The sequence below is a fragment of the Apis florea genome, unplaced genomic scaffold (assembly GCF_048593485.1).
Source record: "Apis florea isolate Af1SG1 unplaced genomic scaffold, ASM4859348v1 contig_2153_pilon, whole genome shotgun sequence".
Lineage (NCBI taxonomy): Eukaryota > Metazoa > Arthropoda > Insecta > Hymenoptera > Apidae > Apis > Apis florea.
The window spans coordinates 700423-718874 of record NW_028256536.1 but is presented as its reverse complement, the minus strand read 5'-3'; the positions used below and the strand labels follow the sequence as shown (position 1 = coordinate 718874).

General features: G+C 39.2%; 1 protein-coding gene across 4 annotated transcripts in view; it reads left to right on the top strand.

Annotated features, from left to right (window-relative positions):
- LOC100871216 (uncharacterized) overlaps positions 1 to 18452 on the top strand; it is an 84345-nt gene that overhangs the window by 3166 nt on the left and 62727 nt on the right. For 2 of the 4 annotated variants that reach the window (XM_086915440.1, XM_012483665.3), the window contains exon 1: positions 17107 to 17631. The exons of the other annotated variants lie outside the window; for them this stretch is intronic. The gene's annotated coding sequence lies outside the window, so the exon portion shown is untranslated. Of the gene's footprint in view, positions 1 to 17106; positions 17632 to 18452 lie in introns of those variants that run through there. 4 annotated transcript variants of the gene reach the window in all.

Below are 18452 nucleotides of genomic sequence, written 5' to 3'. Positions count from 1 at the left end.
CTATTCGGTTATTAATTATATCGCTTTTATTTACTATTTCTTTGATTATATATAATATACTATAAGGAAACATCAAGTCTTAATCCACAAATATTTCAAATATAAAATTGTTTCTATCTTCTAATTACTTGCAAATAACAAGTTATATATTTATTGAGGACAAATTGAATATCAGTGAAGTGGTACACAAATAAATATTAACTACGGATGCAATGTTTCAACTATTAGGGTGGGGATAGCAGTCAATATCGAAGATAAGCGTGTGAACGTCTTGACTCGGCTGTTTTCAATCTTTTTCTGTACTTTGAAAAATGTGTTTTCTCTCGGTTATGCGCGGCCAGCTGCGCTGCCTTGTCTCTCGTGTGCATGCGTGTGTGTGGGATAGTGACCCGTGTAAATGTTCGAAACACTTGATATTTGCGACGCTTTTCGTCCCATTGGTGAAAACATTGCACCGACCACTGATAGATAATTAGTTGTATCGTTTTTGTTATCGTTTTTATTCGTTGCCAGCTCATACGCTGTTTCATGGTTATTGTTCGTATATAAATATTAAACGAAATGTGATATACATGGTTGGTGCATGCTGCGACCCGTTACGAATATTATGCGTAGGGAATTTTTGATTTTTAATTTTCAGTCATTTCGGCATGTGCGAAAATGATACTACAAAATATTTGCGTCGTTCTTTTTCCTTTCTCCTCGTATTTTGAACTGGATTTTCTAGGTTTTGTTCTAAGGATATTCGATAGCAAACTTTTGTCCTCGACACGTTTTCGATTGTTGTTGCTATATTTTTTTTCTTTTTTTTTTCTTGTATTCTTTTTTATGTTTCTAATCCCAACTCGAATAATTTATATTTTTATCACTACCAAGATCTTTTTCCTAGTAATAAGTAATGACGAATATTAATTACCGGTTTCAGAAGTTTCAGAAGTTTCAAGATTTTTTTTAACAAGATTTGCATAATTAAATTTTTGTTTTGTTGAATATAATTTGTTGATTAAATATCGTAGGAAAAATATAAAGTTATTAAAAATATTCTTATACTATGTTTAATTTATTAGTTTTTTTTTTTTTATTAAATACAAATTAATTTTATAAGTATGATAACGATTAAATATTTTCATTAATTGAATTTTCTTGGATTGGATTTTCTTAATTATACTAGATACTTGTATACATATTTTCTTTAATATGTTTTAATATTTTAAAAAATACTTAATCGTTTTTAAAAATAATTGTGCACGTAAATATCTTAATCATGTTTTTTATCACTTTTTAATTCTTTAATCTTTTATTCATTAAAAATAAGTAATAAAAGTCTTTTTTTTTTTTAGGTCTTATTCGTAATGATTTAAAATGATATGAAAATATGTGTATCATATACGTATATTTGAATTTTTTTTTATATAATATTTGCTTCTACAAAGAATAAATTTTTAAAATTTCAAGAATTTCAATGTATAAAGTAACTTATATTTATAGAATCGTATAATCAAATAGAGTCAAATATCGAGGGTTGTTAAGAAATTGATCATAGACGATTCGATGTTAAAGTATCAAGCGAATGTTAATCCAAATAAAAGACTATAAAGCGTGAGAGATGATGAAACTGAACGAAATAGATCGAATTTCAAAACATAGTTACTGCTGTCGGTTTGGCTTTCTCTCCCTCACGGTGCGTTTGAACAAAAACTTCAAATTCCGTAGCAAGATAACGCCACGGGCAAAATTGTCAGTATGATTTGATACCAGCCAAGACAAAACTAACGTTGGCGTGGCCACCTATGGAAAAGTCCGATAACTAACAAAAAATAAGTACGTGTGGAATCAAGAGAAATTGAACCGAATCATGGAGTCGTTCGTCAATTTATGTACGCGTGAAAGTCACTAGTGTGCGCAAGCGCGTGCAGGCTACCACTAATGCTTTTTTCGCCATCGCGAAATATCCGGAGCGTTTTTCAATTTATTTTATAGATTTCTCTCTCACGTGCTTAGAAATATCATCTTACAACGTGTTACGTAATTCTACTTTTTTTTTCTTTATTTTTTATTCATTATGTAAATGGTACTGATCATAAAATATTAAAAAAAAAAAAAAACTATTTGCAAAGCAAAATTTTTAATATTATTATAATAACGTTTTTATACAACATTTGAAAGAAAAACCGCGCAAACAAGAAACGAACGTGAATAAGTGTTTGAAAGATAATTAGCCTTTTTAATTTGATTTCTAGATTTTCAATAAAATTATGCGGCTTCTAACGCGGAGCTTTCCCACATGTTTAGTGGAATTCTACTTTCACACGGTATAATTTTTTCAAATGATACTCGTGCGTGTAGAACGAAAAGGAGAAGAGACAATTAAAAACACCAATAGGATAGAGCGTGAGGTTATAACGAAGAACAAGGTGTCGAACCATCTACTCGGAAACGTGGCTAATCTCCGGCAAAGAAAAAAGAACTCTCGGGTTGTTGCATGTTCGAGGATGCGCCGTGCCGCGGAGAAATCTCTTTGATTTTCACACGTTACGTCCAAAACAATATTCAAGCGACGTTCGCACGACGCAAACCGAATTGATTTCCTCTTTTTCCCGGACCTGCTTTTCCCAAACTTTTTCATTTCTATTTTGTCCTATTTTTTTTTTTTTTTTTTTCATTTATATTATTGTTTATTTACCTTTCTCACCGCAGAACCTGTTTTTTCCCAGCTTTTTTAATTTGCAAAGATTTAAGAAATTTTCATACACAAATTATCAAACGAAGTTCCGTCGCAAACGAAATGAAATCGAATTTCGTCGTTTTTTTGATAATATAATTTTACATACACGTACAAATACTAAATCTTTTGAACAACCTTTTGAGGATTCGAGATATCGACTAACAAATAATTGAAAATTCATTTTCTTTTCTCTCTCTTTTGTTAAATATAATTTTTTGAATATAAAATTATTTATCATGAAATCACTTTAAAAGATGAAATTATACATGTAATATTATTCTATATATAATCTATTCAAACACTCTAGTCCAAACATAGTAGAGAAAACTAATCTATTATTATATTATTATATATTAACGACTATAATATTTGCAGCAATCGTTTTTTATTAGATTCTATTCAAAATTTTCAAAAAAAAAAAGAAATGTAAAATATACATACAACAATGAAAAATCATAGATTATTTTCCATCATGAAATAAAAATAGATAAAAAGAAGTGGAAACTTGCCCTGTTGAAAAGTTGGTGATTCCTACAGGCGTCAAAGGAGGCCACTTTAAAATATAAAGCTCACTTCTTGAGAATAATCGTCCCATGTTCCCTATGACGCGTCATAAAGCGCGTAGTCTCATTGCTCGTTATACACGCGCTTCTTGTACTTTTCTACGGGCTTGGACAAAGAATTCTCTTCGACCTGTCGGAGAAAGAGCGGGACTTTTTGTTGGAAAAATAAGGGAATATTCGGAAGGAAGGAAACAGAGAGAGAGGGAGGGAAGGAAGGGAAAAAAAAGGAAGAAATGTCGTTAGTTATTCCGTAGCATTGTTACATTCTTTCGAAACAGTGGGTGAAGAATCGTCTACTTAAAAGTTTGGAAATTTCAACCGGGGAGTGTAAGTTCTTTCGTGAAAAGGTGAAAAGGTTTTCGGCGAAATTGGATTAATAGGAGTGCTGACTGGAGGGCAGAAAATAATTTTAAATGAAAGAGAAACTACGTTTTACCGTGTTTCTAAAGAAACTTTTTGGTTAAAAGTGATTTTAAACCTGATTCTCGAAGCCTTGGCGGGATATCCGTCGGTCGGATCGAGTTACTATTTTACTTAAAACTGCTATCAAGAGAGATGCAAATGGAATCGGAGAGCAAGTTGCAGAGAATTCGAGTTTGAGCCATGAATACCTTGAAATAGATTCTCGGTGAAAAAAAAAAAAAAAGATAGTTTCTTTTTTTTACCGAGTCTGTGCTTATTAACGAGTCGAAGAATCCTGGCTCCTTGTACGTTCTCTTTTTTTTTTTATATCGAGAGGAAAAGAACAGTCGACGATTCGCACAATTTTCTAAGAAAGGAAAAAATAAAAAAGGAGCGACCCTCGAGCACAAAGGTGTTTTTCCCTGAAAGTAACCACTTCACAGTCGGTCTGGTGGATTATAAAACTTGGCGAGTCGATCGAAAGAAAGTATGACGCTTCTTTCAACCCTTAAAGGCTGATATTTCTTGGCGGTGGATTATGTTACAGTAGTGACGTATAATATTATATCATTCCAAGTTATAGTTGTAATAAATAATGCAAACGAAATACTGGCACACGATCTTGTGGTGAAGGCCTTTTGTTTCTTTATGGATAGCATAATAATTCTTTCCACTCGTAAGAGAGTCGAGTTTTAACTAGGTTGCATGTAAAAATGAAGCATTACAACTATCTAATGGAATCGAGACCAACGATGTGAGAAATAGAGCAAATATTAATATCTATATAAAAATATTCAAGTTTATTGTAACAAATATTCCCAGACCGAAAAAAATATGAAAAAATATTGAAACCTTGAGAGATTTCACTTCCTTAAAAAAAGGTTTCCCGCTGAACGATGCGATTTTTTTTTTTTTTTATTCAATTCACCAAATACTTCATTTTATTCTTCTATCAAGATAATGAATCGTAAAAACACTACGTTCAAATATTACCGATCATTCGAAATACCATACGATTTATTAAGAATTAAAGAAGAGAAGAAGAAAGCGACGATCCTTATCCTTGCTCGATGTCCATCATATAAACGAAGGAGAAAGTGTTAATTTAAAAAAAAAAAAAAAAAAAAAGGATGGAATAATCAAGAGTATATGTTTAAATTTGCGATGAATCTCGCTTAGGGATCGACTCGACACGGTGGCAAGGGTATCTCGTTAGAACGTTTGACGATATAATTACAAAGGATCGATAATAAGAAACGCGATCAGCTTCCTGTCGTGAGTCGGTCGGCTTTTGCACCGAGATGCCACGGCACATTAACCGAGGAGCTTGTGTCGCGTTATTAAACAGAAGCAGAAGATCCTCCTTAAGCATGGTTTTTCCGCGTAAAGTACCGTTGATAATGAAACGGATCTTGAAGGGGTTATTGTACGGCTGGATGGATATGGCGGAGGGAGGGAAAGAGAGGACCGCGATTTTTTTTCTCTCCCCTTTTCGAAAAAATGTAAATGACAAGCAAAATGGAACAGGAAAGAATGCGTCAAAATTTTGAAATAATATCAGATACAAATTGTGGTGTTAAATATGTGGATTAATTCGATTTCATCATTTTAGAAAAGATACGAATCTTATTATGGAGAACGGGATTTTTAGATTTCGTGGAAGTGTTTTTTTTTTTTTTTCCTTTTTCTCTTAAAAAAAGTATTTTACGTATCTGTCAAAAAATTGAAAATTTTTTAACAAGTATCGATCTCTAGAATTCTTTTTCAAGTGATCGCGAGATTTATAATTAACGATAATAATCTTTTTTTTTTTTTTTTTTTTTTTCATTTTGTAAATGAACGTATTCATAATAAACTGATAAAAATCGTACCAATTAGATAAAATGAATCTAAATCTAGACGTTAGATTCAATTATTGGTCGATTAAATAAAAATTAGTATCATTGTAATAATAGTCAGGAGAATTATTTATATAAAATTACATATTCATCGCGTAGATTTCGAATCTAAGCAAAAATAGTATAAAAAGAATTGTTAAATATTAAAAAGTTTGAAAGGGTTCCGAGCGACCTATCTTTACTAGCCATTCATTGCGAAACAGTCTCTATCATTCAACGGAGATAAGCTTCATAAAATTATTTCTTTAAAATTACTACAAGAAAATATTTAAATTTAGAATATATCTAGAGCAAACTAGCAAAACTAGTAGTGTTGCGAAACTCTTTTGCATCGAATATTTTTATTTCTCCTTCTTATCTACATATAAAAGAGGAATGTATGAAGATTAAATTAAGCCGAGTTTAAATCATCGTTTGATACATTAATTAAAAAAAAAAAAAAGAAAAAAGCAATTTCAACATTTCCTTTAACAACATTTTCAAAATACATTTTCAGATAGATTCGTCGAATAGTGTCTTTCGAGAACGAAAAGATTAAGCTCGATCGTCTTTGTTTTTTAAACGCGTGGAGACAATAACGAAAGGGGGAAAAAAAAAAAAAAAAAAATTAATTTCCTACAAGGGAAACAAGCTCCAAAAAGCCACGGGTTTGTACATATTTCAGGTAGCTGCTCGAGTCGCAGTCAATGGAAACGTCCATCGGCGAGCGTTCCGCCTTAATTAAACCGCTCGATGGATACGGTGTGTTTCGCAGTGTTTCGTGTCGTTGTAAACGCGTTGTATCGCGACTTTTATCGCGAGTCGAAATTGAAACGACACCGCGCGCGATTATACGCGGTAAATTGAATCCCGCGATCTCGGGATTTTTCGAAAACAGAAGCGCGGAATCGACAGGTGCTCGCATTCGCTCCCCAAATGAATTCCATGGCGAGCGATAAATACGTCGATCGTCGTGATTTCGCGCTCCATTTTATTTATTTGTTTATTTGAACGAGTGAAAAAGAGCCTCGGGGCTACAAAAAAAAAAAAAAAAAAAAAGGAAAAAAGGACTACGGTATAAAATGCTGCGACCCGATGAAACCATTCTCGCGCGTTAACCGGAAAATAATAACGATACCTCTTTGTAAATTTGATCTGATCTTGTTATCCAAAATTTTACGCATTCCCAATAATAATTTCTAATTACAATGATTTTGAAAACGAGATCGGGAAATAAATTTCATTCTTACTATTTCAATTTGATTATCTTTGTTTGTTTGTTTCGCGAGCAGAAAAGAACATAACCTATAACTTGCAACCTAATGATTTGATACGATATATTATTATTAGATGGTCGATGAACTGTTACCGCGAGAGTAACAGTTTTCACGAATGTCAGGGGCAATGGAGCTTGGCGATGAAACAAAATCTCGAATCGAAGAAAGAGAAAAGGACGATCTATAACTTGAAACTTGTCCATTCGCCAATATCATTAGCCGATGAATGTAGACGGATGAAGAAACGTTTGTGTTTGTCTGTTTGATCACGACACAGAGTATAGCATAAGGGAAGAGGATTTTGGGAAAAGTAATACTCGGATGTCGCGGATTTTCGATCTTAAACGACATCGACACCCCGGCCCGAACAATTTTCTTCTTTTTCCCCTGCTCGAGGCAGGCCGCTTGCTAAAAGCAAAACTTTTCCCATTTAACTGGTACCACCTCTCACCGCCTCGTGAGAGGAGGAAGGTAATGCCGTAAGATTTATAGAAAACCGTGCCGAGGCTGATTTTTCGAGATAATAACTTCTCTCGACCCAATCACCCGCCACGCAGACACGTTTCTCGGCCCGTTGAAAATCGGGAAAAATTTTTTAAACGTTGTTTTATCTTGGGGAAAAACAAAAGAAAAAGAAAAAAGGCGAACAGCTTTGGAACAGTTGGGAATGGGCGGGAAGATAGACATCTTTCTTCCCTCCGTCTCGAGCTTTTCCAAACTTTTCCCTAGTTGGTTACTTTTTCTCGAGAGAGAACTGCGTCTCGCCTGGAACACCGAAACTCGATTCGATACCTATCGGAGCTGGCCAAATGCAAAATTTCATTCGAATCTCGAAAATCTCCTCCTTGAAAATTCTCCGTTATCGTGTTATGAAAACTCTTGAAAATTCTCCGATCAAAAAAATAACTGTACTCTAATTTACCAGGGAGAAAATTGGAAGAAATTTCGACGAGGAAGCAGACGAAAAAAAAAAAAAAAAAGAAAAAAAATAAGAGGGTCGCGATCCGCGAAATAACTTTTATTACTGAATCAAGTATGAGAAAAGTTGATAATCCTAAGTAAACTGAGGGTTAAGGGTTGCGTTTCGTCCTGGCTGAAGGGGCGAGGAAGAGGGAATGGGGGGAGAGGGGGGGGGACGAAGCGAAAGGAAAGAAGAGTGGAGAGAATAAAATACACTGGAGGAGGGAGGCAGTGTTTGTGCGTGCGGGGTAAAAAAGCCGCGGAGGGGGTGGATGTCGCGAGAATAGCGAGGTTGCGAGGGAAGACAGGGGGTTGCATAGGCTTCGATGGCTAAGGGACGTATACAAAAGTATGATAAAGGGGTTGGAGTTGGTGGGCTCTCGCGGAAGGGGGTGTTCTCGGCGGTGGAGAAAGGGTGGGGGTAGGCGGCGGGGCAGCCCGGTGACGTGGTGCTATAGGTGGTGGAAGTGGAGGAAAAGGGATTGTTTGAGAGCATCGACGACCAGACGGGGCCACTTGCCTCCGTTCGACACCCTCTTACGCGCCTACCGCCCCGCCCCGCCCCGTTCTCCCCTGACGTCACGGACCAGCACACTTTTAAACGAATAATGCAAATTGATTTTGCGATTGTCGTCGCCGTCTCTACGCGCCTAGATGCCGAGCACCGATGTCGCGTTGAAAGACACCCCCTTTGTTCCGGAGAAAACTTGCGTCGTCCACGTCCGAACGAGCGTGTCTAACGAAATCGAAAGGTTTGAAAAAAAAAAAAAAAAAAAGGAAAATCGCGCCCTCTCGATATTTTGCAAATCGATCAACTTGTGTCCGAATGTTGTGTTGACGACGAGATTGAAAGATTAGAAAAAGAATCGTGATCTTTTTCGATCATCTTGCGTATAATGCGTATTGATTTTACGATTGTCGAATACGGTTAACGGAGATGTTTGAAAAAAGGAAAAAAAAAAAAAAGTCGTGCCTCTTCGATATCCTTGTTACTGCATACGTCGCGTTGAAAATTTTCCGTCGAATCAAAATCGTGAATAGGGGGGGGTAGATTCTTTTATCTTGGTCTGGCCATTGTGGAGAGGAATAGTAAAACGATATCGATCGAGTGTAAAGATAAAGGGATATTATTATTACACGCTTTGAAAAAAAAGTGTATTTGTTCTAATGGTAAAGGGAATTTTACAATGTATCAGATTTTTAAAAAAATCTGCCATTGAAGATCCACAACTTTACTTCACTTGTTTATTGTATTATTGTATTAATGATGGAATTATTACTAGGTTTCTTTTTTTTTTTCTTCTTTTCTTCTTCTTTTTTTTTTTTTATTTTCTTACGTAATATAGAAACGAATAACGATACGTACCGTAATAATCGAGTGTACACGGTTACGTAAGAAGTATCGTTTTGTTTTTTTTTTTTTTTTTTTTTTTTTTATATATATATATATATATATATATACGTATATCTTCGTTAATAGTATAGCGGATTTTAAAATTTACAAATATGTAAATAACTTTTCAAGAAACATTCTTTACTTATTTCCCGACAATTCCATTGTTGAACCTGTTCCATGTATATTTGCAATTCCAATATTTCTTGCGCGTAACAAATACAATCATCCTTACACGCTTGTGCAGTATTACTTGCAATACTTGAGTTCTTAAATATCAGCGTGATATTTGTTGATAGATCAACCTGATGCGGCATCGTGTAATTTGTTTACTGATCTCGAGGAAGTTTATTCTTTTTCCTTTATCCAACAAACTTCTAATTATAGATAATTTTTTTTCTTTTCTTTTTGAGTTAAATTATTGAATTTTAGATTTATTGTTGATTATTAAAAACTTGCACATATATTATCTATCTATGAATAAAAAATATTCTTCTTCGAGAAATTAGAATAATCATCCTGATTATTAAATATTGCATTACGAGTATTGCGAGTTAAATGATTTCTCAACTTGAACAAAAAAGAAAAAAAAAAAAAAAGAAAGAAATAAATATACGTTCGACACTCGTTTCGAGCTTCCATTTCGAAAAGTTAAATGGAAATAATTTGAGAGCACGTTCAAGAATCTACTTTGAACAAAACGAAAAATACTCTGCTTAAGAAGTTAAGGGACTGCTCTAATGATTGACATTGTATCTGAACACGCGTGATGAATATTTGTTGATCTTCGATCGATCGATCTAATGCATTCATGGATTGCGTGGATTCGACGAAGAGTGGGAAATCGAGAAGACTCGTCGAGACTCGCCATTATCATCTCGTGTCGCGTCAAAATTAAAATTTATATGGTGTACGGCGAAATGGAGCGATGCATCACTTCGAGTTCGTGCGACGATGAGCAAAAAGACCGAATGAACAACGTGGAAGAATCTCTGTCTGCGAAGGCGTAGGGAATGGGAATTTCGAAAATATCACGAGATCATTGTCTCTGATACTGTCTTACGATGATTCTAATTGTAATTGATGTGTAAAACAGAAAGCAAATTAAGCGAAATCTTGCTTCTACTTCAGATTTCCATTCAATTTTTAAAATATAACTTTACATATAATGAAAGGAAGCTGAAGTGACGTGGTAATAATTGTATTAGACGGCGTACAGGATGTACAGATGCATGGTGATATAAAAGATAAAATATATATATATATTTTTTTTTTTAAATATTTTTAAAAGAACAAAAATTGAAAATGAATTTTCACTTCAGTAGAAGAAGATCATTAAATTTTGAACATTTTCAAGAAATGTGATTAAAAAATGTTAATTTTTAATTGTTCTGCCAATGTAATAAATAATGGCTATTATTTATATAGCCGGTATAAATCATTTTCTTGATTATTGGCAGCAAAAAATTTTTCCAATTACTTACGTGAATTTTTATTGACATCATTAATATTAATATCGATAACGTAAAATTAGATATACAACTTATATATATATATATATACACACAACTCGTTGATAACTAGGTAATTTTTCACCAACTCGACTAAGCAGTTGGCAATAACGTTAACTAGATAAGTTTCAATCCTCTGGTAATCTAGTTACTTTTGATCCAATTATAAGATTTCGTAAATTTCGTGGGGATAAATATATGATCTTCAAAGTACGAATCGAGGATATAGTGGCTGATAAATCGATCCGGAAATTTATTTAATTTTCATTATTTAATGACGTCTCGATAGCTTAATCGGTTTAAAAATAATCCAGTCGTATATATTTTTAAAAGTAGTGGAACGCAATTATACTCGACATTGACATTAATATTGCAATCTTAAAACTTCAAACCGAGAGATTCTATCCCATTCTCCTTGATTCTTCAATCACGAATTGCAATTTTGTATTTTTTCTCTTCTCGATTTAAAAAGATCGTTGATCCTTGTAACTAAAAATCACAAACCCAAACAATTTACACGTTACACGTTTACGAATAGAGATTGGATAGCCGACACTCTTACGCAAGATACTCGTTCAGAAGTCAATTTGGCAGAAGATGGGTGCACTTAGATGCGTGTTTCGAAATATTTTCAGCATACGCATGAATTTCAAAAAAAAAATTGCACGCAATTGCGTTCAACGAAGTTGAAAACGAGATCGATCGTGTCGAGGATCATAAAGGGTGGAAAAAAGACTTTACGAAATGACGCCGCAACAAGTGTCATCGAGCGGTCTCGTACGATGATCACCGCAAGTGAAACTAAATTGTTCGAACATTCGTTTCGAGCGCATCGATCTACGAACGTTAATTATTTAAGAATAGTATCCGTTCGAAAAAAACGCGCGATACACACAGGCTAGATATTCCATACATAATTCACGCACATATTTCAGCAATATGAAATATTAGAATCAGTTGTTTCAAGAAAATAAATCAAGCGTCGAAAAATATCTCTAAAAGAAAAAAAAAAAAAAATCCGAAGAAATTTCACACGATCGACATAACTTTTAATAAAAGAAAGATAAATGATTTCTTCGTTCTCCATACTTGTACCCGTGTACATCCAAATATTAACTAATCACGATACCACTACTCGAAACTTACGAGACGACCGAATACTTACTACCCAAGTCCAAGTCTTCGTCTCGCGACACGACGTATCGAAACCGCGTATCGTAAAACTCGTATCTGAACGTTACACGAAATACGTTGCGCGCCTCCAGTGTTCGGTGAAAAGATATATGCCTTTATAATTATTACACACCATGTGTCTCCCGTTCCCGTCCATCGTTAAAAGGCCACCCTTCCCTCGTTTCGCAATTCCGAGAACGATGGCTGGCTCAGTTTCCCCCGATCCCTTTAGAATTTCAAGTATGCAATAATTTAATCCTTCGCCGTTCCTTTATTTCCGGCGCGGCAGAATAGAAAGGTTAAATAGATTAATTGCTTAGGTCGGATCGATCGAGTATGACAGGGGTGGCTCTTTCTCCCGCCCTCCCCTCCCCTCCCCTCCCCTCCCTCTCTTCCCTCCTCCCCCCCTCCCTCCCTCCCCCCCTTTATTCCTTTTTTCCTGCGCCTGGAAATTGCTATCGCTTTGAGAATTAAACCTGGACTCGGTTCACTCGCTGCGAACGAACAAAGGGAGTGGGAGGAGTGGAAAGGCGGAAAGACGAGGGAAGAAGGCGGGAGGAGGGGGCCCGAGGAGGGGGAGGGAGAGAAGGCGGCGGGATGCCGAGGGGAGGGGGAGGAGGGGGGCAAGTGGGAGGGGTGGGGAGGGGGAAAGCCATAACGATGATGCTCGTTATTCGAAAAAAGAAAGAAGAAAATATATCGCTGCCGAGGACTGTGATGAACGAGAAAGCAGAAGGCCGCCTGATATCGTTTTTTCGCTTTAATAAATCCCCCCCCTCCCCCTCCCCCCCTCCTCCGGATTGCCGTGCACTTTTTTTTTTTTTTTTTTTTTTTTTTTTATCTCCACGGTTTTATTTCCCGATGGTTTTTGAAGGATGGATGGATAGATGGGGAGGGGGAGGGGGAGGGGGAGGGGGATGGCTACACCGAAACCGACGTAGTCATATCCATCGAGTCGCATTGCAGAGTTGTCGTCGTCGTAAGAAAGGAGCTGCCTCCTAATCAAAATTCCTTTCCGTAACGCGATAAGATACGTCGAGCCGTTCGGTAAACGCGTCCTGTCCAACGAAATGGAACGCCACCGGTGGTAAGTTCCTCGCGTATTACGTCGTCGCGTTTTATCGAAGCTGATTCGAAAAGATCGTCGAGCTCTTTGTTCCTCTAATCGTCACTCATTTATTCTTTTTTCTTTTTTTTTTTTTTTTTTTTTTTTTTCCTCCTCGCAAAAGCTTTCTGTAGCGTGTACTTTAACGCTTTGTGGTTTGCCTCTGCAATCTCTTTTTTTTTTTTCTTTATTCATTTTTTTTTTTTTTTTTTTTTTTTTTAATGTACACGAGATAATCTACTAATGCTTATGATAACGATGCAAAAGCGTCACTGGCGAATTAGTTCCCCATGAAAGAGCAAGCTAAATAAAGCCAAAGAAGAGGGAAACGGTCTGCTTGCTTAATTGGACAGAATAGTCTTTACGTAACTCCCCCCTGTGGAAGTGAAAACTGGAAAGACACTACAATCCTCCAACTTTTGTGTTGATAAACGAAAACGGCCTTTAAATCGATCGACCCGACATCGATGGTTATACGCGGCCTATGTTGTTAGTTTCGTCTCCCTTCTCCATACTCCTTGTACGGCTTCTGACTGTGGCGCACGAAAGTCGCCAGAAGCGAGGCAACGCTTCACCGCGATGAAATACAATCCCAAAGAGAGGAGCTTCTTTCCTGTATACTTCCATCCGGAAGTGACACGCGCACCAGGCAACGGGATACGACCGATCCGACCAGTGTTTTGAAGCTACAATTGGCTTGCTTGCTTCTTAGTTAGAGAGTCGAAACGAATTTTATACAACGCGTATGCAGCGCGTTTAAGAAGCGTGTTTCAAGAACGTTTTCAACATATATTCCAAGCGTTTTTTAAAAGATACGAAAGACATAGAACGTATAAAAACATTTTTGATACAAAGTATCAAATGGAAGAACAGCGAGGTAAAAGATCTTGGATTTGGATGTAAAAGACGGGCTAATCCGCGAGTGGGGAAAAAAAAAAAAAAAAATCGACAAGAATTGCACGTGTAGTGGTAAAGCACGAGGTATAAGGTTACGGACCAGCGTGCAGAGTTACACGGGGCCACGCAACCTATACAGATCGCGCCATTCGTGTAATACGAAACTGCGAGTAGTTTCTCTACACGAGCTCGTGACGATTAATCGTGGTCACGCACACCACACCTACCTATCGATGATTAACGACCGGACAATTAGTCGATCGTATACTTGTTTATGACCTGAAAATTAGTTGTGCACGTCTTATCGACGCGATCATTCCCATCGATGATTCGATAATTATCGAGGCTCGTGGAATTCCACACGTATCTCCGCCCTCCCTGTTCCTCCACCTCGTTCACCCTCCCCCTCGTTGCAGACCTCTCGAAACGAAGAATCGATCCGCCGTTCGCGTCTCTCGGTTTGCTCCCCCCTGAAAAAAGGAGAGGCAGAAGAATCGAAGAAAAAAAAAAAAAAAAGAAAAAAAGAAAAACGAAAGAGGAAGAGCGGAGCGGACGGAGTAGTAGGAGGAAGAACCGTCGTAGGAGAGAAGGGTGTCGGGTGTGGAGTTTGGGATAGACAAGGAGAGAGGGAGAGAGAGAGAGAGAGAGAAAGAGTAGTGGGTAGAGAGCGAACGAGAGAGTGAGAAGGTGGTGGTAGTAGTACGTAGCACTCCTTCGAGCCAGCGCAAGATGGATTTCCGCGAAGTTCGAGCGGGCCTTAACTCGCGAAAAATGTCAAAGTGAGTAGAAGAATAGGTGGCTGGCAGGGGCAGCAGAGGGAAGGGAAGAGTGAAAAGGGTGGCTGGTAGGTGAGGTAAAGGGGCGTAAAACGAAGCGTCGTCGTCGTCGTCATCGTCTTCTTCTTCTTCTTCTTCGTCGTCGTCATCCTCGTCGCTACCGCCACCGCCACCACCATCACATCTACGTGCGTCCGTTGTCCGCCGCCGTTCGCGATATATACGTGTATCCGCGTGCTTAAGATCCAAAAGCGCGGTTGTCGAGGAGATGAGGGGAGGGGAGAAGATAGTCTCGTGGGGAAGAAGGCCGCGCAGGAGGAGAAAGAGAGAATTGCATGACGGAGGGACAGAGAGTTGTGGAGGGGATGATTGTCAAAACAGGGCTGCAAGACGCTACGAAAAATGTTCGTATTTATGGCACTATTTCCGCCGCCGCTTCGAACCTCCTCCTCCTCCTTCTCCTTCCTCCCCCCCCTCCCTGCCCCAACCTCCGCCCTGGATCATCCACCTCCTCCGTGCCTAGTCTTGTCTCGCCTCCTCGCGAAATCCTCTTCCCTCTTTCTTTTTTACTTCCTCCTGCCGCCCGTTTTCCAGAATGCGCGCGGCCGTTCTTACTTTTCTTGCTTTTCTCTTCTCCTCTCCCTTCTTCGCGGAGTAACCCCACCACGCGTCTTCCCGCGCCTCGCTTCCCCTTCCCCCATGTCTTTCTATGTCGTTTACTCTACCCTACCTTCAGCCTCGATCCCTACTCCAAACAACCTCTCCCCACTATTGAGCATCGACTCGCCGGCGGGAGTTCCCCCCACTTTTGCGGCGCCACTTTAATGTTACATTAATAAAAAGCAACAATCAATATCTTCCCCGTAAAAAATTTTAATCTATAACAGAGAGAATTCCGGCCCCTCCCGCCGACTCCTACCACCGACCTCTCGCGTTCTTCCTCGCGCGCGCTCTCTTTCTCTCGTCCTCCCTCGTTCTCCCTCGCTCTTTCGAATTCTCTCGCTCTCCTCTGCCTCCCGCCCTCTTGAGAAAAGCGCTCGGCTACGAACCGTGCCGAGTTCACAGTATCGTATCCAGCCTGTACGGGTACCCTGTTGTCAGAGTCAACGACGCGCGAAGTGCGTGTTGTCATTTCACTTTTCACACCGGCAAGTAAAGGATTGCGCGCGCGAAACCGCCCTTCGTCGTGTTGTTGCACGTGCCCTTTTCTCGCGCCCTTTCGAGCGCGCTCGAATCCTCCGCGCCCTCCCATCCACGTTTCTATCGTACGTTTCTTTTTTTTCGTCGCTTGCAAGTTAGACTCATCTTTTGCTTTTTGTTTTTCCTCGTTTTAACCTCTCTCACTCTCGCTCTTTCAATCATTATTTATTCTCTCTCTCTCTCTCTCTCGCGCGCGCGCGGGATTTTTCTCTCTCTTCTTTCTCTTTTTCCTATCTCCTCTCTCTCTCTCTCTCTCTCTCTCTCTGCTCTGTGTTTTTCCCCTCTTTCTCTCTGTATATCTGTCCGACTCGCTCGCACTCCAGTGATATACACGCGTGATATTCGTTGGGGAGAATAGGGAGCGGAGAAGGGGACAGTTGTGCGTATGCGTATGCGTATACACGCTTAACATACGGAAGTCGAAAATGTGACGGGTTGGTGTAGTGTATCGTTGCAAATATATACGTGTATTAGGAAAAACATGCTTGCAGCTTCTCCTTTCAGCGATCTCACGTATTCGGGCGCGACCGCTAGGAGGGGAAAAAATACGTAACATAGACGAAGAGAATGAATAGGGAGCATTGTTGGTATCGTTCCTCGTGTATTGAACTCTCTGCATCGGAGTTTGCATCGGTGGCGCAATAAAATTTACATCGACGGGAAGTTAACGTGACATCTATGTGTCGCGCATCTGTATTAAGTACGCGAAGTATTGGACGTAAACTGTTCCTATCAATTTTTACTTAAATTTCGACGAGCTACTGCCAGTGAGTGTGAGAATTGTTCGATGGTCTCGTAACGAGCGCGCTGACCTTTGTTATCGCGCTCGACGAATTGTTTTTCCGCAAAAGTTCACTCGAATATTTATCTCGTGCGATTGGCCGTGCGATCAAAAGGAATACGAGCGGAATAAAATTCAAAATAGCACGGTTAAATTTCTTTGTTACTCTGATTTTGCGTTCATATGTAACCACGATCGGGGATATGACTTCTCTCGATTTAAATTTTTTCTTTCCGGACAAAAGGGTAGAGGAGTAGCGGCGCGAGCGAGCAAGCGAGCGAGCGAGGGAGGGAAAGAGAAAGAGAAAGAGAAGGAGAAAGAGAGAAATCGCGCTCAGCGAAAAAGACGAAGAGAAAACGGAGAGAGAGAAAGAGGAAGAGTAAGACGGATAACACGAAAGAGACAGAGTGGGAAAGGGAGGGAGAAACAGCGGTCTCGCGCATCTCTGCGCGCGACGAAGGCAACTGAGCTTCTTCGGACCTCAAGAGACTATAGTCGACTATTTTAACTTGAACACTATGTTTTGTAGCGTATCTTACCGCTGACTCGGCGGAAACCGTGTATTGTTATCTCTAATTTTTTTTTTTTCTGCGCACCTCCTCATTGTGAAATTCATTGATATCGTTGAAAACCTTTTCGACCACATTATCTTGAATTCATATTCGTCGTCAATTTTTGCACGCGAGATCGAGTGCAATCGAATGTCGCCGTTCGATCCGCGATCGCGCTCGGACCGCAGAATAATCCGCGAATAACTAATCAAAACATCGAATTTTTTTCCGCGCGTGTTTTCGTAGAAAGTTTCCAAGTTGTGCCAAGTGTGTCGAGACAGAGCCGTTAGAGTTCGAATCAAATTTGTGCCGCGTGACATCAACGATAAGTGATTCCCCGTTTCGGACCCCAAGGTTCAACAATTACGAATCTTCGCATCATATTAACGAATGTGTCGCGCAGCTTTGACAAGTGACTTCGTCCAATCGAAGAGAAAAACGTACGTACGAAAAATATTTACTTTTAATCTTTTTCCTTCGTGAAAATCGAGACAAAATAAATACATACATACACATACACACACGCGCGCGCGCGCGCGCACGCACACACACACACACACACACACACACACACACACACACACACACATACATATATGTATATATTTTTCAATATCGCGCGAGCTAAAATAAAATAATGCTCCTTACGATCGGTATTTTGACCTCTCTTACGGCCGGAACGTATCCACGGATGTGTTCAAAGGAAAACGCGAATTCCTTAACAGGATGACATTGCATCGGGATCTCTCGCCCCTGGCCGTGCAACGCGCGTAGGTCAGGTTAGAAACCTGTGCGAACGTTTCCGCGACGCATGCTGCTCTATGTGTGCGCGCCGCACGATAGACAGAGAGCATGCTATCGAGGTAACGAAGCAGAAAGATCGAAACAGAGCCGCGAACAACACAACAAGCGAGAGGGAGAGATATGTATAACTATACGGTTAATAGAAAAAGAAAGGGGATAAAGCACGAGAGTGAGAAAGGAAAGAGAGCACGCGGCATGGTTGTAGCGTGGTAGCGTTGAATTCGTACGGGTGACTGAATGGAATGAGTCGTCTGTGGTTGTGCGGGGAAGGGTGAGGGTCGGACCAATAGAGTCGGGAGTTTCGTCAGAGCCGCGAATGGAGGGGAAGTGGCGTTGCTGGAGGGGGGGAGCTGACGGACTTACACACGTGCGTTCGAACATACGCTACGCGTACGCTCGTTGCGTTCGCACAAAACTTATATAGCGGTTGTACTCCGCCAATCCTGTCTAGTAGTAA